Below are 25,500 nucleotides of genomic sequence, written 5' to 3' on the forward strand. Positions count from 1 at the left end.
TTGAGAGACAGGGAGGAAGTCAGCAATCTCACTTTGGATTGGAAACTACATTTTTGGTACTCTACAGTGTGTAATAGGTGCCCTCGTGTTACTACATTTATAAGATAATCATTTCAAAGTTATTTCTAAGGTTTTTCTGAGCTTACATCATTATCTATTAAAATTTGTCTTTACAGTCTCATCTTTGGAGACACACATACACAGACACAAACACCTAATCCTCAAAATGACCCAGCTGTAAATAATATATATATTTACTTTTTCCAATTCTCCAACTTAGAAAATGTTTACTCCAGAGGGCTAAAGTGACTTGTTTAAGGTCATAAGCAAGATGATAATTGGAACCCCAATTCTTCTGATTCCAAAATCCAATGCTTTTTCTGATATCCCACGTTCTCTATTAGAAATGAATCCTGTATAGGGGTGCCTGGGTGGCTCAGTCAGTTAGGCATCTGACTTTTGGTTTCAGCTCAGGTCATGATCTCGCAGTTTCATGAGTTCAAGCCCTATTTCAGGCTCTGTGCTGACAGCATGGAGCTTGCTTGGGATGTTCTCTCGCCCTCTCTTCTCTCTGCCCCTCTCCCGCTTACAATATCTCTATCTCTCTTGAAATAAATAAACAAACTTCAAAAAAAAATAAATCCTGTATAAATCATATAAATCCAAACTACACATTCAAAATAAAATTTTCTTTTGAGACACTGAACTACTCAGTTTACTCACTAGGACACTACCTCAGTGCTTCATTTATTTTAAAAATCTATCAGAAAAAGTAAGTCAAGATGAAACTATATCAGAATGATAGAAAATTTCAAACAAATTAAGTGAATTAAGTGAATGGCCACTTGATAAAATTTTAACATTTAAAAAAGAAGCTAGAGTTAGTTCATTGCTTTTATAACTTGGTAATTTCAAAGTCTTAATGATTCAACACATTTCAGCTGAAAGATCAAAAAATGCTCCATGTTTCAATGAATTCTTAGATTTAAATACTAGTAAGCTTGTCTCAAACTTATTCTCTCATGTCTCAACTGAAGTCTATACTGCATGCAATTCGATTTCAGGGTACTATAGTAGAAATGATTTAGGGGCATCTGGGTGGCTCAGTTGGTTAAGTGTCCAACTTCGGCTCAGGTCATGATCTCATGGTTTGTGAATTCGAGCCCCGTGTCAGGCTCTGTGCTGACAGCTCAAGGGCCTGGATCCTGCTTTGGACTCTGTGTCTTTCTCTCTTTCTGCCCCTCCTCTACTCACGCTCTCTCTCTCTCTCAAAAATAAATAAACATTAAAAATGTTTTTTTAATTAAAAAAAGAAATCACTTAATGCATTATTCTTTCTATTACTATTGCTTTAGTATTTTCTCTTGAGGGATACTTACACTCTTCTAAATAATCATTGCTTTTGAAAGCAATGTAATTGCCAGAAAGCTCCTCTGATACAAGGGTAAGCATGTTATTGGATTTCACAGCAAGACAAGATAATAAGAATACAAAGAAATTTCTATTTAATTGTGCATCAATATATTTTTCTATGTTCAGCAATTTTTAAACCAGAAATTTTCAAATGAGGCCTAAAATATAGTGCTGCTCTGCCCTCTAGTGACTGGCTAGGTTTTGCTGACTACATGCTTTTATTTATTTTTTAATTTGCTTTCTAAGCAATACTTAGAATTTTTTAATACATATAACGGCTGCTTTTTCATCACATGGACAGTGAATAAAGAGTACTAGTCAACGTTTCAGATACAGCTTGTGCTTTGAACACAATGTAGGAAAGAGATACCATTTATTTTCATAGGGACGATACACCTAAGCATTGCCAACCAAAAAAACACAAAAACAAAAACCACACATACATTAATATAATCTATTCCAGTCCTTATTCAGTTTTTTATGTAATTTATTTAGAAAAGTCAGAAAATTATACTCCTGTCAGAAACTTCACAAATTTCATAACTATAAATCCCAAATTAGTTAATTTCATTATTTGGGAGACTGAGATATCAACGTGAGTAGTACTACATACACCACACATAGATGAACAATTTTCTACTAATTATAATAGGGCAAAAATATGCTGAAGAAAAAACTATACTGAACATCATTTACCCTTCATTGTTCAAGTGGCACTTTAGGATTTTCCTGAATTTCAGTGTTGTCATTAGGAAACTGACTATCACTTTACATGGAAACATTAATCAAGGATCCAGGTAAGACAGAGTTATACAGACTCTGTATTCTCAATTCACCCAAATATTTCAATGAAAGTAGGTATTTTTCCCTCTTAGATTCTCTTGCTATAAACTGCTTGCAAAGAAATGATGCATTTCTAGAACAGCATTTCTATTCTAATCCCAAACATACTACTTCTACACACCTATGTAAAAAATAAATATTACATCTGTACACATAAATGTAAAAGGATACCTGAGTATGTGAGAATAATCCCCAGACAGTATGGTGGTGTGCTTAAGACACAAACCCTGCAGCCAGACTGCCAGAGTCTGAATTCCCACTCTGCAACTTATTAGCAGTGTGACCTCAGGCAGATCACTAACCTCTCTGTGTTTCAGTTTCCTTATCTACAAAATGTGAATAGAAGAGACACCTACCAATAGCAATGTTTTATATCTTGATAGGTACTTGGGTTACACAGGTGTATGCATTTATCAAAACTCAGAGAATGTACATTTAAGATTTGTGTACTTCACTAAATGTAAAATTTTGTATTAACAAGTTGTAAATATTGAACTGTATTCCATAATAGGTATGCTGAAGTATTTACAGAGGTGTAGTGATATCTTTAGTTTACTTGCAACTAAGTAAAAAATGAACTGATGATGGATAGGTTACAGATATGTAATAAAATAAGTATAATTAAAATATTAACAGTCAAATCTAAATGGTGAGTATATGAGTGTATAATGATGTTTCATAATAAAAGTTCATAATAAAAATGTTCATAATAAAATGTTGGAGGAAATAAATCCACCTCTCATAGAGCTGATGTGAAAATTAACATATATACATAATGGCATTAAATACACAGAAAAGTACCTGATAACCAATAATGGCAAATGGCAATATGTTCAAGCAAATGAAAGTGATCTCTTCTTCCCTACTTAGAGGAAAAGGCTAAGAAAATAATGAGAAGTTGAGCCCCCACACCAGAATGAATTGTTGCCATCAAGGGTGTTAAATATAGCTCAACTCTGAAGTAATTCACAAAACTGCATGGGCCACGTAGAGAACATGGTCTTGAAAGTCAGAAAATGCTGATTTGAATCTTGGCTCTGTTTTTAATTAGCCAAAAAGCTCAGACAATTTCAAGATTCTAAGCCTCAGTTCCCTTCTATAGAAAATAGGAATAATGATAACTACACATGTCTAGAGTCACTGTGAAGACTAGAAAAACTATATTCTCTCTCACACACACACACAACAGAAGGAAAAATGCAAATGATGACAAGTGGAGTTTTCATCATTAAATCATTACTAGCAATTAGGGTGAGTCTATTTTCTGCAGATGGAAACAAAAGTGGTTACGTATCAGATTCTAACCCAGAAATTTCATATGCAGGTGGCCTACTACTCTGAAGAGCTTTCGACAGGATCTTTATTAAACCGGTGGGCCTTATTTAAAGCATCACTGTACTTAGTGTAAAAGAAGAGCTGGCAATGACAGGGAATTCATTATTCATCCCTCTGTAATGTCAATTATAATATAAGTCCTACAGGAGAGGCATTTATAAAGTAGTTTGCTGATATTTTAAAGAAAGTCACTTCAGTGCATTTGAGGAAACGATATTAGCACCTGGATAAGTTTTGATTTGAAAGAGTCTAAGGCAACATATTTAAAGGAAAGAATATTAAAACTACATTTACAGAAGAGGAGTTCCATGCTCCCAGGGAGCAGAATTGTAAGTCATTATAGATTACTCCATGAAAACAGTGGCTCAACATACAGTTTCAGCTAAAAAGACAATCAAGAACATGTAAAACAGGGAATACTGGAAACACTATACAAGTGGCTTCTGCTGCCTTGACCAATCTACAAAAACTGCTTTCCCCCAAGGGCTCCTGAATCACCCTAACCCAAACACTGTTTGGGGCAGTTAGCACTCTACATTTTCCAACATTTTTGTTGGAAACTCTTCCCCATCTTCTTTGGTACTATACTCTCTTGCTTTTCCTACCACAGATCTGATTGCTTTTCTTTCCTTTAGACTTCACTTAACAGAGAATAGGTGGGTGTTTTCCAACGTTCTGTCTTAACCAGCCATATTTCCTACTTTCACCAATACTCAGTTTCAAGCTCTACCTCTCCTAAGCTACATTTATCTTTAGCCTGACTCTCTCCCAAACTCTTACCAATTTATAACTACATCCTATACATAATCCCATGCATATCCTCTCTGCATTTCAAATCCAATCCATTCTATACTGTACCCACCCCCTTCCCCAAATCAGTTTCTACCACCATCTCTCTCCTAGTAGCAGTACTGTCTGAACACCCACGCTTAAATTAAAAACCTATCTCAACACCCCCACTGCTTCCTTCCCTCTTATGATACCCTCTGCAGCCTCAGCACAGGTTCTGTCTGTTGCCAAATCCTACGGATTAGTAATTTGGTTCAAGTGACAAGACAGGATGTGTATTCTTTGAGAAACACAGTGAAAGCTGAATTTATAATCATGAAATACACACAGACACACATACACAAGTTGAATAGTTGGTACCAAGCGTTTGAGAAAATCTTCATTGAAGGAATCCTTAAAACTGAGTATCTATTAATATTTGCCCTGCAAATTGGAAAAAAGACTTATTTGATTTTGTGAGTTGAATACTCCAATTTAACATTTTGAACTACATCCAGACAGGGTATAACCTTCATGTCTCTCACAGTGGTTCCATTTACAACATGCAAACCCTATCAGAAGAACAACTTCTTCTTACCTAGGATTTGCTAAGTCCCTTAAACCAATCTTTCCAATGCCTACCTCTTTTCCCTTCCAATCCATCCCTTTTAAATATCACCTGCTCAAAATTTTCCAGTGGCCCATTTGCTTTTAAGGAGAAAAAACAGTAAACTTACCCTGACATTCAAGGTTCTCTTACATTTGGCTTTTCTAGGTTTTCCATTTTGCCTTTATACACAGCCCATCCCAAATGGCAAAAGGGGTCTATTAGCTTTGTCCAGACTTTAGTATTTTCCCCTGTAGGTAGTCTTACTTAGTTTTTCTACCTGAGATTTAAGACCTTCCTCAATTCTTAATGAGGTTTGTCTCTCTTTCCTGCTTAGATTTCCCCTATTATCATATTGTAACTCTGACATTGTCTAAAACAATAACTTGCACGTAGTAGTTCCTAAATACTAAATAGTTCCACATAGCACTAAATATTTATTAAACAGAGGAACAGAAAATATATTACTTTATCTTTTACACAAAACATTTTTTCCAGTAAAATTACTGAAGACCGTTCAGGCTCTAAAAAGAAACAAAACAGGGCATCTGTGTGGCTCAGTTGGTTAAGCGTCTGACTCTTGGGTTTCGGCTCAGGTCATGATCTCACAGGTCATGATCTCACAGTTCATGAGTTTGAGTCCTGTATTGGGCTCTGCGTGGACAGTGTGGAGCCTGCTTGGGATTCTCTCTCTTTCCCCTCTCCCCCTGCTTCTCTCTCTCTTTCTCTCTCTCAAAAATAAATATACTTTTAAAAAAATTAAAGAAATCAGACAGAGCTGAAGAATGCAAACATGCTCATAGATGGGCTAGAAAGGTTTAGAATTTTAATATACACTAATAATTGGAAAAGTATATAATAAGTCTATAAAATTCATGGTTTTTATGGTTAGAATGTACACATAATCAACTAGGAAAAGGCAAAATTGCTATAAAAGACCACAAACACCTAATACATTCATGCTAGCTTACAGAACAGCTTTTAGAAGGAATCAGGTATTTTCACAGATACTAAATTATCTTCAAAACAAGCTTAGATATATCAATTACAGAAATATTCAAAATTAATAAATATGTCAATTATATTCAAAATTAATTAGTATACCTACTGATATTAGTGCCAAAGACCAAGTTGTATTAGTTCATGCTCGTGTGCATGAAAATTATTATGAAGTAAGTACTTTCACAGAATTAGCATTTTCTGCAAATGTAGAAAAATACTTGCTTCTCTTGGATCAATTAATTGTGAAATGTTAAACCAGTGACCTAAAAATGAAGGGAAATTTTGCTTCTCTAATTTATGAATAAACTAGTAGAGTTAACTCATGACTGAATTAGGTATTTAAATTTTTTAAATGTTTTATAGTTATCAGGTTCAGAGAACCAATTTATGAAATGGCTGTCACACTTTAAAAGCCATTAAGAATTCATAATACATTTCGTTGTCTTGCTAAAATAGTATTTGAAAAAAAAAGTTTATAAAACTTTACTGTAATACTTAATTTGTTTCAGGTAATAATTGTTAATACCAAGAATATAAAGCAATAATAATCCTAAAGTAACTACAATCCACTTAATAATAGATGACATCAATATTTTCATATGCTTGAGTTTTGATTAGGTTTTAATAAACTGCAAAACAAACTGGGGGAAATCTAAAAATCAAACCTCTATCACATATGACTGTGTAGAAAATATTTTAAAGTATCTAACCATATAAAGCACAAACATTATTCTTTCCTAATGATTCAAATCAAGTCCATCCTGTATTCAATAAAGACTTCCAATGGAATAAAGATGCGTACACGATGAAGCTGGACATTTCTTTTATTGTGAATGGAGACAATAAAATGCCTGAAATTCAATTTCAAGGAATGGTTAAGAAGCCAAAAAGTCAAATTCCACTTTTTACTTACTGTCCATTTTGAGAACAAACACATTTTCTCAACAGTGCCTGTCAAGTTCTGGATTGGCATTGCATCTTCTGGCATTTTTAATCCTCACAACAACCTTATATGATCAGTATCCTCCATTTCACAGATGAACCTAGGTAACTTTCCCACAACCCAATCACAGTAAAAGCAGACTCAGGTTAGTCTTGAGACCATCTGAATCCACAGCCCTCATTTCTAAGGATCAAGCTACAGCTCAAACAAACAAAAGTGACACATTTAAATCTGTCTTCCATAAGAAAACCTTTACGTTTTTGCCTATCCATATTAATCTCCAGGAAGCAATAGTGAGTATTTATGCAGTTGACAATCTAGAGGCAAGAATAAGAATGTGTATAAGCAATATGAAGTAAAACTTCTAGAGTATTTTTTTCTTAGGCACATTATAAATTCTAATGTATGAAATATTTTATTACAATAGAAATAATCCATAAAAAATTCTAGGATTGTGATGATTAAAACTCATAAAGAGAGACAAAACTGGTACACCTTTACCATCAACAAGATAGATTATAAAAGCCTTATTAGAGAGATTTATCTTATGTTCTCTAAAAAGCGAAACTCTTCAGTGACTACTAAAGGCAACACCTACCATTTTAAGAGAAAAAACTAACGTTTCAAACCTGAAAGCTATCATTCCTTTAAAAAGGGTTCACATCACCAAATGAATTGAACCATGAGTCATATGCTTCCTCAAACAGCGAGACAAAACCACTGCTACAGCAAGAGCTTTGTTATTTCACAAGGAGATGGTCTGCGGCTACTGATTTCAAACTTTACCATTGTCTCTTTTACATTATCATGTACCTAATGTGAAGACTTGGGAACTCTAATAATGCTGAAAACACAGTAGGTATTCAAAACTATTTTGAGGGCATGGTTCAGAGTTTCATGTATGTGTCCATCCAGGTGGTGCCTGGATGGACAGAAGGACATACACTACTCTGTGCATGCATGCACCTCACATTTTGTAGGTTTCAGTGTCTCTCTAATTTGGCAATTCTTCATTGGAATTAGTGTGGCAGAACTGAGAATGTTTTAGGACAGTGTTCATCAGATAAACGGTAGCCTTTTATTATTTAAGCCTTCTTTAGAGCCACTTCCTCCCCATGCAGCTGGCTCTCTCAAGAAACCTGTGCACTGTAAGTGCCTAATGGCAATGTTTAGTGCCTTAAAACATCACCTGAAGTGGACCACTTCGGCCATGAAGAGACACTTGATAATAAATGGTCTTACAGTAAATGTTAAGGAACCCTGAAATAGTTACATGATTTAGCTGCTTTTTAAGAATAGTAATGGCAGAGGCAGAACAACTGCAAACTAAACTAAGCAAATTGTACAAGTCTATATAAAACCAAGACACAACATTCTTATCCATCATCTTCACAGATTAACTCAAATACAGAAATGCCCTAAAGATAAACACCACCACTGCCCTCCCCCCGCCCTGCAAGAATAAAACACCTAACTGTGGACTTCAGCTTACATTTTTGGTATGTATTAACTGAATCCAGGTACCATACACACAGCATCTCTTCAAGCCCCGTTGAACCAACTTCCCTCCCCTAAATCTCAGACATTCACATGCATTCCACTCGCAGGGCTGCTGATTGACTGTTAGGGAAGTACTTGGCAAAGGTCTTAATAAACCTTGTTGACTCGATGCATGCTATAAAGGAGTCAATAGGCACCCAGAAACTTTCTGCTGCTCATTTTAAGTTCTTCAGCCCTTTTAACATTTATTGATTATAGGACTAACTGCCAACTGAAAAGCACAGAGAGACTTTTACTTTTGAAGAATGGCTTAATTCTCCCTCAATTCAGACTGGGAAAAATAATTATCTGCAGGTAGACCAGGGGATGCATATTAACACCAAGTTCAATGAATATAGGGTCAACGAAACATGAATTCTGGTAATACTACTTTATCAAATGTTTACTAAACAAAACAACTTCCATATGCCAAACACTGTTTCCAGATTTGGGGGATGCAGCCATGAACAAAAAGACTCCAGTGTAAAACTAAGTTCCTTAGTTTCTTGAAGAGGTTATATGAAGAAACTATATGCGTACACTCATACATACTTACTACTTACACTTAAATGTGTACGTACAGAATATCCAGTAAATGCAGTATATATTTTACACTAAAATACACGGAAATTTTGACAAGTATGTTATGAGAAATTTGGCGCCATTAGATCCATTTATTTTCCTGGGAAAACACATTTCTCTATAATAGAGATCAAAGGGAATACCAATGTCAGGATAAAAATACTTAATTTAGGAGTGTCTGGGTGTTTTAGTTGGTTGAGCATCAGCCTCTTGATTTTGGCTCAGGTCATGATCCTAGGATCATGGGGATTCAGCCCCACAAGGCATGGAGCCTGCTTGGGATTCTCTCTCTCTCTCTCTCTCTCTCTCTCTCTCTCTCTCTCTCTCTCTCCCCCCCTCCCTCTGCCCCTCTTTTCCCCACCTTCTCTCTCTAAAACAAACAAAAATTAAATGAAAAAAATAAAAATTTAATTTATTCCTGACATTTCAGGGAAGTATTAATGCATGGAATGAAGTCATGCCTGAATTTATACTGTCCTTAACTAGTAAATACCATAATCAGTAGACTAATTTTACTGTTCAGAAGAAATATTCTACTAAAATGTACTATATACAAGGCTTTTGAGTTTGAGTCATTCTTGTAAATAGTTTTAGAGTGAAATTGAAATCAAAAGTAGATAAGAATCAAGGGGCACCTGGAAGGTCAGTCAGTTAAGCATCTAAACCTTGATTTCTGCTCATGTCATGATCTCATATTCATGAGATCAAGCCCCAAGGTGGGCTCTGTGCTGACAGTACAGAGCCTACTTGTGATTCTTTCTCTCCCTCTCTTTCTGCCTCTCCCCTGCTTACTTGCACATGTGCCATGTAGTCTCTCATAAACATTTTTTAAAAACTTTTAAAAAATGGGGCACCTGGATAGCTCAGTCAGTTGAATGTCCAACTTCGACTCGAGTCATGATCTCACAGTTCATGAGTTTGAGCCCCACGTCAGGCTCTGTGCTGACAGCTTAGAGCCTGGAACCTGTTTCTGATTCTGTGTGTGTGTGTGTGTGTGTGTGTGTGTGTGTGTGTCTCCACCCCTCCCCTGCTCACACTCTGTCTCTCTCAAAAACAAACATTAAAAAAAAACAATCTTAATAAAAAGTAAATAAGAGTTAAAATACCTTTCAACCAATTAAACTAACATCCACAAAATTAGACCACTGCTCAATGGCTTATCCTTTAGTCTATAAATACACAAGGTGAGATGACAAATTTTATAAATCAATTTAAAATTATTTTTACACGAAGATGTTTAAGTCTCCGAAATTTGTTTCTTTTGATTAAATTTTCTGTTTTAGACAGGCATCAAATCGTCAGAAACTGAAATTATTCAAGAGATACAATAGGTACACTTACAATAATTCAAAGATAAAACTAAGAGACTTAGGTGGAGTCTATATCAATATCCAACAAGTAAATGTACAATTAACCCATAACGAATCTCAAACATCCACCAATTGATTTATCTAATAGAAAAGGTACACTACATATAGAAAGAAAGAAGTACTACACAGATGGTCAATGAATTATATTTAGACTATTATTTGAGAAATCCTAGCAATCATTACCTGACTTATGAGCTGATATCAGAGGAAAGGGGAGAAGAAGAAGGAAAAAAGGGATAAAAAAGGGAGTGAGGGAGGTAAACAGGTAGATATAACAGGGAGACATAACAGATTTAGGACTTCTTGACTTCTGTTGGCATTACTTTAAATACACAATCTTTTCTTTCCATTTGCCAAAATCTTAAGTATAGCTGACTCTTGATCAATATGTGCGTCCACATATACACAAAATTGTTTTGATAAATACAGTGCAGTACTGGAAATATATTTTCTCTCCCTTATGATTTTCCTAATAACATTTTCTTTTCACTAGCTTGCTTTATTATGGCAGATAATAATTTATTAATATATTTATTATTAAATTTTAATAAGTTAAAATTTATTATGCCATATAATACATAAAACACACAAAATATGTGTTAATTGACTTTATGTTACAGGTTAAGTTTCTGATCAACAGTGGGCTGTTAGTAGGCAAGTTTTTGTGGAGTCAAAAGTTACACACAGATTTTCAACCTGCAAGCGGTTGGTGCTCCTAATAACGGCGTTATTCAAAGGACAACTCTACATGCCATTTCCCTGTTTGAGTTCACAAACAACTCAAAGTAAAAGCACACTGCCTAGAAAAATGTGAATTGGCTTGATTATAGTAAACAGAAAAAGGTATAACCCAAAAGAGTAATTGAGTTACTCTTCATACTAATTTTCAAATATATTCTATTCCTATAAGCAATGAATACACATGGAAATCAACTTTTCAATGATGTAATTCCTCCATTATACAAATCACTCTGATTTTCAGTTCTTAAGACTTGATTCTTTCACTTGTAAGAAACTCATTTTCATGCATGGTGACTTCAAAGTGGAAGAAATATGAATTAGTGATTCCAAATGTCTCCCACCTCAAAGATACAATGATATTTTTAGAATTTTAAACTGTAATAAGTGAGGTTTTCTTGTTTATAGATTCATAGAAAGTATTTTTTTTAACCTTCACTTCACTCTTCGGTACAAAAAAGTGATTACTTCTGTTATGAACTGACTTAATAGCCCTCAAATTCAGAGGGTGAAGCCCCACATCCTAATGTGACTGTACTTGGAGATAGGCCTGAAAAGTAGGTAAAGGTCAAGTAAGATCATAGAGTAGAACCACTATCCAACAGAACTAGTGTCCTGTTAAGAAGAGGAAGAGACCCCAGAGCTTGCTACTCCACACACACAGAGAAAAGTCCATGTGGTACACAGCAAGAAGGTGACCATCTACAAGCCAGGAAGGGAGACCTCAGCAAAAACAGAATTTGCCTGTATCCTGTTCATGATGGACTTTAGACCACAGAACTGTGAGAAAATAAAACCCTGTTGTCTGAGCCACCCAGTCTGTGGTATTTTATTATGGCAGCACAAGAAGACTAGATCATCTCTAAAACTAAAGAGCTTACAATTTTTAGGTAGTTTTTACTGATAATCCAGTCGAATAACAGACAGTTACAATGATGATCCATTTATACAGGCACCTGGGTGGTTCAGTCAACTGAGTGTCCACTCTTGATTTCAGCTCAGGTCATGATCATAGAGTCGTGGGATGGAGCCCCATGTTAGGCACTGTGCCAAGTGGGGAGCCTACTTAGGATTCTATCTCTCTCTCCTTCTACCCCTCTCCCCACCTGCATGCACACACTCTCCCTCTAAATTAAAACGACAAAAAAAAAAAAAAAAAGACAACCCATTTATAAAGTGAAGAATTTGGAACAATTTGAAGAGTAATTTACTCCCTCAAATTATTTTACATGTTTTCCTAAATTAAACAAATGAAACTGTCATTTTAGAGACAGCATGCAGCTTTGACCCATAAGAGGTATCAACTATGGTGTACCTGATTCTGAGAGTAGGAGGGGATAATATCAATAGAGAAGGTCTTGAAGGAGTCTAAATAATTTAACCCTCATTAGAAAATAGAAACAGGAAGCTCTCTCTGCCCTTGGGTGCTGTCCCCATGTTTTAATAAAAATACATTTTTCCACTGAAACAAACAAAAAAAGGAAAATTGTTACATAAAACCTTGATAGAAATGTTGATTCTTTTGACACCAAACGGCATTTACTCTACATGGTAAAGAAAACTTCATTGGAACTCTCTCCTGTTCTTGTACCTTGCATCAAGATTTCATCAAATGTGATTTAATCCGGACCTTATTACTATTCAGAGTGAAAGGCACATATCTACATTTGGCAGTCACACTGTCCTTAAAACTCCTGTATTTTCAGTGTAAGAAGTGAATTATTAGATCATAGGGTGGGCTAATATTTCTGCAGGATTTACTCTTTCTCTTGCTGTTAAGAATAAAGCCACTCTGGGACACGTGGATGGCTCAGTAGGTTAAGCGTCTGACTCCTGACATCAGTTCAGGTCGTGATCTCATGGTCCTGATATCAAGCCCCAGGTCAGGCTCCACACTGATAGCACAGAGCCTGCTTAGGATGCTCTCTTTCTTCCTCTCTCTGCCCCTCCCCCACTCACACACTTGCTCTCTCTCTCTCTCAAAATAAATGAACTTCAAAAAATAATAGTAATAAAGCCAAAACGACTCTGTACTTTCAGTAGAACTGTCGGAGAATATATAGGTTCTTACACATTAAGGACAATATATTAAAACACCTTGGAGGTATGCTTCTGTGTTTATATATAAATATACACATATTTTACATATACATACACTGTCAGATGTCTGTGAAAGGTATTTTATAGTGCATTCAAGATTCTTAAACTCTGACCACAATTTTCTTTTTTTAACTACCATTTCTTGAGTGCTTCCTATATGCCAGGTGCTACATCAGGCACTTGGCATACTTCTTTTAATTCTCACAGTCCTACAAGGTAGAGATCAATACAAATAAGTCTATTAAATATATTAGAACCCCTTACTCTATGATGGGACAAGTTCTAACGCTTGAAACATCAATAAACTCCTTAGAACTTGTCACAGATAGGGTACCATAGTTCACTGTATTCTTTTTGAATTAATAAAAATGAAGGGATTCGTGGTCAAATAATTTGACATGTTAAAGAGATTCATTATAAAGAATGAATGGACATTTGGAAGCTTAAAATACTACATGCACTCTGTCTCTCCAAAAGAGCCATAGGTTCAGATATTACAGGTAAAATATGCACTGTGCATCCCAATCAGCCTTTCCTTGACCATGGGACATGTTTTGGCTAATGAAATGAGAGGTAGTGACATGTACCACTTACAACCAAAAGTTTTTCACGTTTCCACAATCATTCCTTTTTTTTCTTCCACTTTAAGAGTTATGCATCCCAGGGGCACCTGGGTGGCTCTGTCGGTTAAGTGTCTGACTCTTGATTTCGGCTCATGTCATGATCTCACAGTTCATGAGTTTGAGCCCCGCCTTGGGCTCCAGGTTGACAGCACAGAGACTGCTTGGGATTCTCTCTCTCTCTCTCTCTCTCTCTCTCTCTGCCCCTTCCCTGCTCGTGCTCTCTCTCTCAAAATAAATAAATAAACGAAGGAGAAGGAAAAGAAAAGGAAAGAAAAGAAAGAAAGTTCTGTATCCCAGAAAGGTTGCTTCTTTAGGTTTGGTCCAGGGACAAAGAGGACATTGAGCACAGTGGCAGCTGATTCATCAAGAACATGAACAAGAGTGAGAAATAAATTTTTACTGCTATAAACCACTCAGATTTGGGAATTCTTTGGATAATGAAACATAACTTTGCCTAAACTGAATGATACATCATGTTTCCTACATTTATTGGACTCTAGCATCTTTTTGCCATGTAACATCTTCCAGGATCTGCTTCCTAAATTACTCTTGGTTTCACACGGCATCTTTTCTGTTTCTTAGTTAATACTGTATTTAAGATGATCATAAATGTAAGCTAGAAGTATATAGTGTTAGCCATCTTCATTTAGGCTTCTTAAATTTTATCAGCAATTTGAATTTATGTCAGTTTCTTATAGTCAATAAAAAACATTTTATTGAAATTATCTGATTAACATTCAGAAATCACAGATCAGAGGGCTACTTAAGTCAAGACCACCATACTAATGCTGATGAACAATTTAGTTTCCTGAACAGATCAGATAAAGTTTCCAGCTTTACTTTCTAGATATGTATTCATATTTAGCAAATTCAGAATATTGCCACAAATATAATTTTCGTTAGGCCTCACTATATTCAACTCCCTTCAGGATTAACAATGGAGAAGAACAAATTTAAAATTTCAGTATCAATATTCAAATATCTATAGTCTTTTCTGCTGACCCAGTAAAACCAAAATCAACTGTGCACTAAACTGGCAGTCTTAAATCCAGAATCTGTATTTGAAACTTAATTGTGCCTTCAAGGATAGCACAGAAAGGAGGAAAAATGATAACCAAGTCCCAACTTCTCAATGGCATTTAAGATTTTGCTGGCGTTTAAATATCCAAGTAAATAGACATTCAAGCTAAGGTGTACATGGGTTACTGCATGTACAATCTTAGACAATGACATTCAGCAGAAGGGCTCAGAAGCCTTACATTTATACCCACGTCATAAAAGCAATATTCAATCATATACTTACTAAAACATGAAGGTAGCCACAGATATTCTAGACAGATTTGAAAAGCTAACAAATCAAAATAATTAAAAACAGGAAAAGATTTAAGATTTTCTATTAATCAGAAAATTAACGAATAAGTTCATAAAATAAACCCTAAAAACTACAACTAAACAATATCTACTAGATTTGTTCATTTTAATTTACATCAAATTCCTGTCTTTAAAACATCAGTTCACCACAAAGTGTTCAGACATCAGCAATCACACCTTCGAGTCACAGAAAGAGACAACTCTATGCATTTAAGTAGCCATTATTAAGATTAATCTTAAAATACTATTGCCATATCTTAAACCCCTTGAAAAAAAACTCTTCTCCTCTGAAAGTAACTTATATACAAGAGGACAGAGTTATAGTATCTGTGAGTTTTAGAGTTTGGTATAATTTGTCACATTATATTTTACAATCTCAAGTTTTTCTTCGCTGTGTGGTTTTCATATTCAAACAGTTTCATAATGCTGCTACACCTGCCTCTATTATTTTTAACAGATCAAAAAAATACTCCATAATGCTCTGATACAAATTCATTTTTCAATTAAAGCCAAAGGCAGTGCAAACAAAAATAACTTATGGGGACTAGACCCATTTAATACTTATTTAGGTACATAACCTCTACATATTCAGGACTTGAATAAATTGGACGTTCCGCCAACAGGTCATTACTGTGGGGAAACTAATCAGAGATTTTGACATAATTTTTTAAAATTCATGATTTTAAAGGAAAATTTAACTTACTTGATGGAGATTAAAATGTCACTTTAAAAAAAAGTGATTCACTAAAAAAGACAAAACCACACAAAGGTATCACCCTTCCCTGATCACCATGGAAGGTGAACGTATCAGATAGGAAAAAGTGGAGACCAGCTTGGACAGCACATAGTTCTTGCCGGCTTCACTGCTTCCAGCTAAGTATGATGTACCTGTGATGCTGCTCTTACCAGTCAAGTCAAGACTTTCCATTGTGATTTGAATGGAACATCAGAATTTCCAGCTTCTGTGATGCAGCAGGATTCTGTGAAAGACCAAAAGCAAATGGTGAGTCGTGAAGGACTTTCAAAAAAGCTGACACTTCTTGTCCTTTAGCAAAATTATACCCCCAAAATGAGTAATGGCCAAACAACCAAAACAGGCAAATTAATAAAAATTCCTATGCTAACACGATTTAGAGAAAGTGGCCTAAAATGTTTATGGTCAATTTTAATTTAACAAAAGACAGTCACTAAAATTATTCAACGGAAATTCTGAGATTAAAGTTATAGATAGGCAATAACTTGTCAGGTTTTTGGCTAAAATCAAGTGTAGAATTACATACAAATCCACTGGAAAAACAGGACATTAAACTGACATTCTAACTAGATACAAGTTATTTTAAATGACTGGTCCAATCCAACCAGATAAACTGTGGTTCAGGTATTAATCTTATAATTTTTCTTTTAAATGTTTTTTAAATTTTTTTTCTCACGTTTATTCATTTTTGGGATAGAGAGAGACAGAGCATGAACGGGCGAGGGGCAGAGAGAGAGGGAGACACAGAATTGGAAACAGGCTCCAGGCTCTGAGCCATTAGCCCAGAGCCTGACGCGGGGCTCGAACTCACGGACCGCGAGATCGTGACCTGGCTGAAGTCGGACGCTTAACCGACTGCGCCACCCAGGCGCCCCATTAAATGTTTTAAAGATGAGTGAAGCAACACAGTTTTGTCTTATTTTGTTTTTTTTTTTTTTTAAGGTGAGGAGTAAGGGGAGACGTCCACAGAGAAAAAAATGTTACCAAAAAAATTACTTTCTAGCTAAAAGTGATGAAGTAAACATAGGAAAGAGGATCAAAATCAGCAAAAGGTTGTCCACAAAAACTAAATGGAACATTTGACATTAATAATACTGAAAATATAGACATATACCTAAGTTGTATCACTTTTAAGAATTCAGTTATTTCAGTTTCTAGGTGAGATACATTTGTTTAGTTGCTAGGATGCTCTAATGGTAATACTAAATTCACATTCAACTAAGACAGAATTTCCTACCCCTTTGCCGGTTGTATTTCTTTACAATCAGCAAGCTACTCTGTACTCTAGAAACTGGATATCATGTACTGGCTTATAGCTCTATCAATATTATTAGTCATTTTGTGACATAACTCAAGCTTTTTACCGAATCAGCCACTATGACATGGAAGCACTTACATTAAATATCAAAAATATGTAATGATTCATCTGAGTAATCCTATCTAGACTTAAAACAATTCAGTTACCACCCAGTGCTATTGAAGAAAACAGCTGCAAACAACGAACAAAATATTAAATGATCTCATGTGGCTTCATACAAGTTACTACTCATACACCCATATTTTTTAAAACAAGAGTATGGATGAAACGATAAATCCAGATCTTTGAAGCAAACTACAAAGGACCCATATGAATACTTTCAAATTAAATGACTGTGTTTTTACTAAGTGTACAATTCCAAAAACCAAGTAGTGGTGTAGAGTCTATTATTAGCTATCATAAAATAGACAACTGACATTTTTAAAAATACTATTTAAAAAAATTCATTATCTCATATATTTAATCACCTAATTTTTTTCATATAAACCCAAAAGTCAATATAGAAAAGAAACATTAAAATAAACACTGTTAAAAAAAAAAAGAAAGAAAAGAAAAACACTGTAAAAAATAGGTAAAAATCGTTAATAAATAATTATAAAAAACTGTTAGGTAAATAAATTGGTATAAATGAAAAAAAAATTATACTGCCAAAAATGGGAAAGGAGGGTCCAACATTAATTAACAGTGTGGATTTAATTCTTATTTTGGTTTAAAGAATTGTGTTCTTTTTGGTTTAAGAAGTGGGCACATGCTATGTGAGAAATAAAATGTTAATATATCCTATACACATAACTTCTTTTAGGAGCCAAAAAATAAACTTTCCCTAATCTTTGGGTACCCTTGTCGATGTGTTTGTTCATATAATCAAATACACATATACATATCAAAAAATGGACTCTAGTTACACCTTATTTTGATGATTATTCCATAATTTATCAACTGTGATGCAACTATCTGTGGATAAGTGGGGAGGGACAGTAAGGAGGCAGACTATGCTGTGGCCAGTAGGGGTTTTAAAACTCTTAGGGTAACAGAGAAATGTTGTTGGACTTAACTGACTGGGAGAGAGAAGCCAGGGAATCAGCCACGAAGTAGAGGTCAATTTCAAGGCTGAAGCTTCTGCCTGAGACAGACTCCCTTTGAGTTCTCTGATAGCCAACCTTAGAGCCTCCAGATTTTATCTGGTTCTTACAAATGCCCACATGAGTAGCTTCAGAAAAAGCAGTTTCAGCATAAGCTGCTCTGCATGTAAAGTTACAAATACTTCACAAAGTGTTATCATGTGATGGAAATGGATGGCTGTGAGGTGTCAGAGGACAGAGGGGGGCGAGCAGGGAGAAATGCCCAAGGTGCGAACACAACCCTGCAGATTGGGGGCTTGAAGGTGCCCTTCTTCCACAGCCAGGGCAGATTTTCACCTCAGCCAGCTCATGCCTGTGTTTTCTGAGTTCCACTTTGGCTTCTTCTCAACCCTCACTCTCATCCTTAGCTCACACTGCCTCGTTAAGAATCTGTTCTCTTCTCCTTTTCAAGACCTGTTTCCTCCCAGTGACCCCGCCACCCCCAGGGGATGCATACCTAGCAGGACTGATCAGGCACAGCTCAGGATTCCCTCTGAGAAACTTCATGGCAGGTGGGAGAACTATCTATTAAATATCTATTATTTACCTCTTACTGCAAATTGGGCATCTGACTTGGCATTTGAAAAACCTATCTTAAAGAATGGGCCTCAGCAACCACTGAAAGATCCCAAAGCAACTGGCTTTCTGGCACGGCTTACACACTGCCCCTTGGGGTGCTATGTTTTGAAAAGCTTATTATACTAAAATAAGGTGAGGTGCCACTTCTTACAATGAGACAGACTCCCAATTAGTGTTAATGTACAGTATAACATTCAAAGGCACATCATGGTAAAATCCCCTTCTATGCCAACACTGGGTGTTTTGCACCCTGATGTCATTACTAGCCCGTCAGTTCAGAAGAGACTCCAAGGCAACCATGTTGCCCACTTATATGGAAGAATATTTAATCCCCACGAATGACTGCTTTTCTGATGTTTTCATCAATTCTCTGGATAATAGATTAAGCTTTAACTAACTCATTTTCATACATAACCTTAATTCAATCAAGCTCAATAAAAGTCATTCTGGACTGCAATTATTTGCTAAAGAACAATTACATTCAAATGAAAAAAAAATTGTTAGTCATGATACAATGCATGGTACAGATGTCTCTCCATTTATGGTACCATAAACAACAACAACAAAAATAGCCAAACTAATTGAAAAGGAAATAGATTTTTCCTCATTCTTCTGAAAAATAGAATACTCTTGGTTTTACACCTGAAGAAAACAAAATGGAGAACCCAAGAAAGCACATTTGAAAATTATTACTTCCAATGTTTATGCTTTGAGACTGCATTTCTAATCTGAGAGTCAGCATGACCTCTGAAAGCCAAAACAAGTCCAAGTCACAAAAAATAGTCTTAATACTCACTCTTTTGCTAAATCTTTCACTGGTTTCCTCCATTTCCCCAGCAACATGTATTCCACTCCCCATAGGTTATGATGTAGGTTTTCTTAAAAGATTTTTTCTGTCTTAAAACTACTTCTTTACATGAGTACAATTCTTATATTTTCCTCAATTCACTCTTTTATATACTACATGCTTACAAATAAAACTTAAATACCAACTCCAAGCTATTACTTCTGTGTAATATATCATTATTTGTAGTCTAAAAGATTCTCACTGGGGTGCCTGGGTGGCTCAGTTGGTTAAGCATCTGGCTTCTGCTCAGGTCATGACCTCGAAGTTGGTGGGTTTGAGCCCCACATCAGGCTCTGTGCTCACAGCTCAGAGCCTGGAGCCTGCTTCAGAATCTGTGTCTCCCTCTCTCTCTGCCCCTTCCCCACTCATGATCTCTCTCTCTCTCTCTAAAGGAATAAACATTTAAAAAAAAATTTAAAAATAAATAAATAAAAGATTTTCACTGATTTAACAAAAGCCTTCCCTGTCCTGTGTGTGCCTAAGGTCTTCACCCAATCTCCTCAATAGTGGCATCACACACATTATTCAATAGTACAGTACTGAAAATGCACATCAGCTGTTTTGCAATTTTGGGCAATGAATTCCATGCTTTAGGTCACTGTGGTTCACCCATAGGCCAAAGGATGCTTTTCCTAGAAATAATAAGCTGATAGTCTGACCTCCAGTTAAATCACTTCCTGAAATAAAATATCTTCATATAGACAAAGATAAGTGCAGATATATACTTACACACACACACATACATACATACAAATCTACACATACACACATATATATGCTTTTTAACAAGTGCTGTCTTTATTCATACAATATATTGCCAACACTTTCGTTAAAATCTTTATACTTGAAGCTTAAACCACAGCTATTTCACAGGCATTTTTGGCCAGGCACCAATCTTTAACAGAAATTACAACTGTCAGCTATACTGAAAATGGAAATCTCTTAAGAGAAAATGCAAATTTGAAGTACCTCTCTGTCATCTTCCCACGTAGGCCCTTGCATTTCCTCATGACCCAGGGCCTTTAGGGTAAGGAACTTTACATATAGTATAGTAATACAGGCAAAACAAGAGTTCTCTAGATATCTAAGTCATTACAGATTTGTCCATCTGTTTGGAATTCCCAGTAAGCTGTTAGAAAACACTAGCAGGCAGAAACAAAAAATTCTAGCAATCATTGTTTGACACGGACCTCTTATGATAGCAAGATGAAATATTTGGAGGACACCTGGGTGGCCGGTTCAGTCAGTTAAGCTTCCCATTCCTGATTTCAGTTCAGGTCATGATCTCACAGTTTGTGAGATAGAACCCTATGTTGGGCTCGACACTGACAGTACAGGGCCTGCTTGGGATTCTCTCTCTCCCTCTCTTTCTGCCCCTCCCCTACTTGTGCTCTGTCTTTCTCTCAAAATAAATAAATAAACTTAAAAAAAAAAGATGAAAGGTTTGGAAATCCTCTCCTTTTCAGGACTCAATACTGACCAATTATAAAATTATGCTTTAAAAACTACCTACCATCTATCTATATGCCAACAGCACACAGATACAAATGATATAACCTTTTATAGTTTGAGAAATTATTAATGACTTACCACGTATTAACACTGCAAATAGTAGTGTGTTAGTTGCTGGTTTTTAGAAACTGATGATCTAGTCGGGTAATCTCTCTCTCTCTCTCTCTCTCTCTGTCTCTCTCTTTCTCTCTCTCTCACACACGCACACGCGCGCGCGCGCACACACACACACACATTGTTAAATAATAGTAGAGAAAAATGCATGCCAAAATGGTAAACAAAGAATTCAAACCAGTTAGGATGCACAAGGGAATCTACACGGGAAGTGACTAAAGCTGGCACCTGAAGCTGAAGCGTGGCAATTTGGGATATGGGGAGACAGCAGATGAGGGGTGTGTTACAGGCACGGGATGAGCCAAAGTTTAGTACTGGGAAGAAGCATGCTGGAAGGGACAGGAAGCAGATCTAGCTGAAGTGCAGGGTTCATATCAGAAAGTGGAACATGAAACGTGGGCCGATGAGAAAGTAATGCAATTTGCTTTTTTTTTTTTCCCTCTCCATCGTCTCAAAGAATAGAGTACAGTTACCAGCATGGTGTTCTGCAAAGCACACTGGCCTTAGTTAGGGCCAAACCCTGCATCTACCATTTACCACCCTGCAATTGTGGGTCGATTCCTGGGACTCTCTGAGCCTCCATTCCTCACCTTCAAAATGAAGATAACAATCCCTCCACTTCTAAAGGTTGCCTTAAATTATTAGAAGATACAGATACTCAGGGCTTGGCATACAGTAAATACTCAATAAATGTCCGTAATCTCACTGGAGTTAAAACTAAATGACAGAAAAGCATTTAATAAAGTTACATTGTGAACACACTGAAATTTGCCTTGAATATTCTCAGCATTTGGATGCTAGTAAATTGCCAGTTTTTCCAGTGGGATTTCACTGTAGATTCTGTTTTAATTTAGGTGGTTTTAACATACTTTTAACTCTGACCGTCTGAGAAGCCACTTTTTACTCCTACCAATTTCGAGGTACATTTGCTGATTTGATAATATGGGTATTTCATTATAATGCTCATTTGCCATAAGAATGTTGTTTCAAAGACCATGGTGGAACCATGAATTTCTGCAGTTTCCATAAGTAGAGGTGGAAAATGAGTAGGCATTAGTCCCGTCAGATGGCTTGGCAGGGAAGCAGTGAATGCCTCTTTTATACTCTTGTGAACTACATAAATGTGCCTTTGACCTTCTCAGGCAGGGGAAATTGCACATTTAAGGCAGAAGGAGTTTCACTTCCAGGAAGAGTATAAAAACACGCTTGCTAGCAGCTACATCAGGAATACCAACAGGGAAACCCCAGGTACTTTGGGAAGATTCATTAGCTCTATCAAGCCACTGAGCACCGAGCTGGAAAATTTAAGGTTAGGATAATCCCAGCCCTGTGGGATAACCTGCCATACTTTACGTAGGTTAGACCAAATAAACCCTGCCCTACACACTTCAGGAATTAGCCTGAACCTTTAGGGAGGCGTTCTGTGAATAAAACCCACTGGAGAAGCCTTAGAACCACCTTGTCCTTTGAGGTAAGAAAGGGTTCCTTTAAACCTGCTTTCACTTCAGCAGTAATTCGCAATATACAGAAAGTCACATTTACTTAAACAATTTAGTCCAAAGTCATTCAGTTTTAGGAAGTCAGTCATTTGCAATTTACATAAATTTTAAATGGAAAATATTCTGTTCTGAGAAGTAAAGGGCACTAGCCTTTCCCTTTTTTCCCTTAATTAACTAATTAATTAAATAGCACAATTTAAAGAAATCATAAAAACAATTTAAAATCGTGTGATGTTATGAAAAAGTACATTTCTATTGATATTTTACGTTGTGTTTTTTTTTTTTTTTTTTTTTTTTTGTTTAAGAGAAACTACTATTCAGGAAATAATCCCTGTCCTTTTCAAGTACCTAATGTATATCTAGTAAAAGCTTAGCTGCAGAGAGACTCTTGCTTCAAATATGTTAATTGCAAGAATATTCCTGATATGAAGACAGAAAGAATCTGCTCAACAGTGATCCACAGTCAGTGTCAATACACTCCATTTTGAAGTTATTTATTCACCCAACAGTTGTTCCTGGGACAAACAATACCACACAGTGATTACTGTGTTATCAGAAAGATCCAAGAAACTTTTCTTAGAGGGACACAGAGAAGTCCAATCACATTTCCACAGCTGAAACTAGGGCAGACCCAAAAAGGTAAAATGATGGGACAAAAGGCATTCAGCTGGTTTGTGACCAATAAATACCTCAGGTCACCACAGTGCTTTTCCCATGATTCCATGCTGCTAACCTGCAGGATTTGATGTCCTCCCCACTAGAGATTCCAATAAATCATGGAATCACAAAATGCTGGAGGCAGATGAGAGCTGGAGTCTCCTGCATTCAACCCCTCCGACCACAACAAGCTAGAGTCAGAGCTAGGCCAGAACCCAGGGCTCCAGTTTGCCATTCACAGAACAACAGGATGCTCCAGATCAAGTTACATTAGAGATCCTTATTCTCCCTGTAGTCTTCAGAGAAGCAACATTCAACTGGAAAAGGATCATAAAACATGGCCTAACTTCTCACTCGCAAGGTTAGAGGGTCAGAGACTGCTTCTTGGCTCTAGAACACATTCCCCCTCCCAGTTTGAAGACAGAGAACAACACTGTTTTAGTTGTAGAAATGAGCATTTAAAATATTTGTCTTTTTAAATATTTTTATAAAAATACGTTGGAGTAAAGCGTTAAAGTTGGTCTACATGCATGGAGGAAGGGAGTCTAGAGGAACTCTGTACTTTCCACTCAGCTTTGCTGTGAACCTAAACCTGCCCTAAAAAAATAGTTTATTAAACTTAAAAAAAAAGCAAATGTCAGTGTATTTCGTTCTAATATTAAAATTAAATATGGACTAAAAATGCCAAGGTAATGACAGTTGAGAATATATAAAGAGCAATTCTCCTTTAAATATGCTCACTCCTACTAGAAACACCCAGTACCAACTATGTCCTCGATTAAAACTAAGCACATGCCCTACAACAGCCGCTATATAGTACAAATACTCCACTGGTCACTAATCCTTAAATGCCTCTGCATTAGTTGCCACTGCTCCTATGGCAGTCAATATTTAAAGAAATATAGGAGTGCCTCGCTGGCTCAGTCAGAGGAGCATGCGACTCTTGATCTTGGGGTTGTGAGTTCAAGCCCCATGTTGGGTGTAGAGATTACTCAAAAATAAAATCTTAAATAAAATAAAATAGTAATATATAATATTTGGTTCAAATTAAGCCAATTAAAAAAAAACACAAAGAAAATAGTCTCCAAATATTCCCACTGGTAGACACAAAGCCACCTTTTGTTACTAATTCTAGTATAGCAACCCTTCAGAGCTCAGTGTTCTACAACCCCAGGGGCCACCAATTACAGGGAATACCAAGTGAATAGTAAAAGGCTATCCTGAAGCAGCCCAAGAGACATCTGTAATAGCTATGCTTTACAAAACTGCTAGGAAATATTTTGAAATTTTAACTTTTTTATAATTAACAAAAATCAGATTGTGTAACCTTTCAAGCTACAAAGGAAATGCACTGTAGAGCATTTTTTAATGTTTATTTATTTTTGAGAGAGAGAGCAAGCGTGAGCAGGGAGGGGCAGAGAGAGAGGAAGACACAGAATCCAAAGCAGGCTCCAGGCTCTGAGCTGTCAGCAGAGCCCAAAGCAGGGCTTGAACTCACAAAGGAGATCATGACCTGAGCCGAAGTCAGATGCTTAACTGACTGAGCCACCCTCGTGCCCCCTGTAGAGCATTTTTTAAATAAGAAAATAATCAGCCACAAAAGTGCATTTTTCTATACTGGCTTTTCTTAAGTAGATTATGAGAGACACAAATGTTTTTGCCTGACCAGTATACATGTATCTCCCATTATCTGATAAAAGCACTCTGATTTTGGGAAAATACTCCTCCTTACTCACGGACCATGTACACTGTGTGGGACTGATCTAATTCCACCTAAGCTTCAGAACAGAAATACTACCCAGGCTCACTAATCAGCTTATTCTATCTTCTTGGACAGTATGGTTGGGTGAAAACTGGGTATGAAA

The 25,500-nt window shown here is 36.3% G+C and overlaps 1 protein-coding gene across 7 annotated transcripts in view; it reads right to left on the bottom strand.

The window, feature by feature from the left end:
- BBX (BBX high mobility group box domain containing) overlaps window positions 1–25,500 on the bottom strand; it is a 287,870-nt gene that overhangs the window by 157,859 nt on the left and 104,511 nt on the right. For all 7 annotated transcript variants that reach the window (XM_086675525.1, XM_086675529.1, XM_086675524.1 and 4 more), the window contains one exon: window positions 16,141–16,214. The gene's annotated coding sequence lies outside the window, so the exon portion shown is untranslated. The remainder of the gene's footprint in view (window positions 1–16,140; window positions 16,215–25,500) is intronic.

Source organism: Puma concolor, chromosome C2 (assembly GCF_028749965.1).
Source record: "Puma concolor isolate L17-30 chromosome C2, mPumCon1.1.hap2, whole genome shotgun sequence".
Classification (NCBI taxonomy): domain Eukaryota; kingdom Metazoa; phylum Chordata; class Mammalia; order Carnivora; family Felidae; genus Puma; species Puma concolor.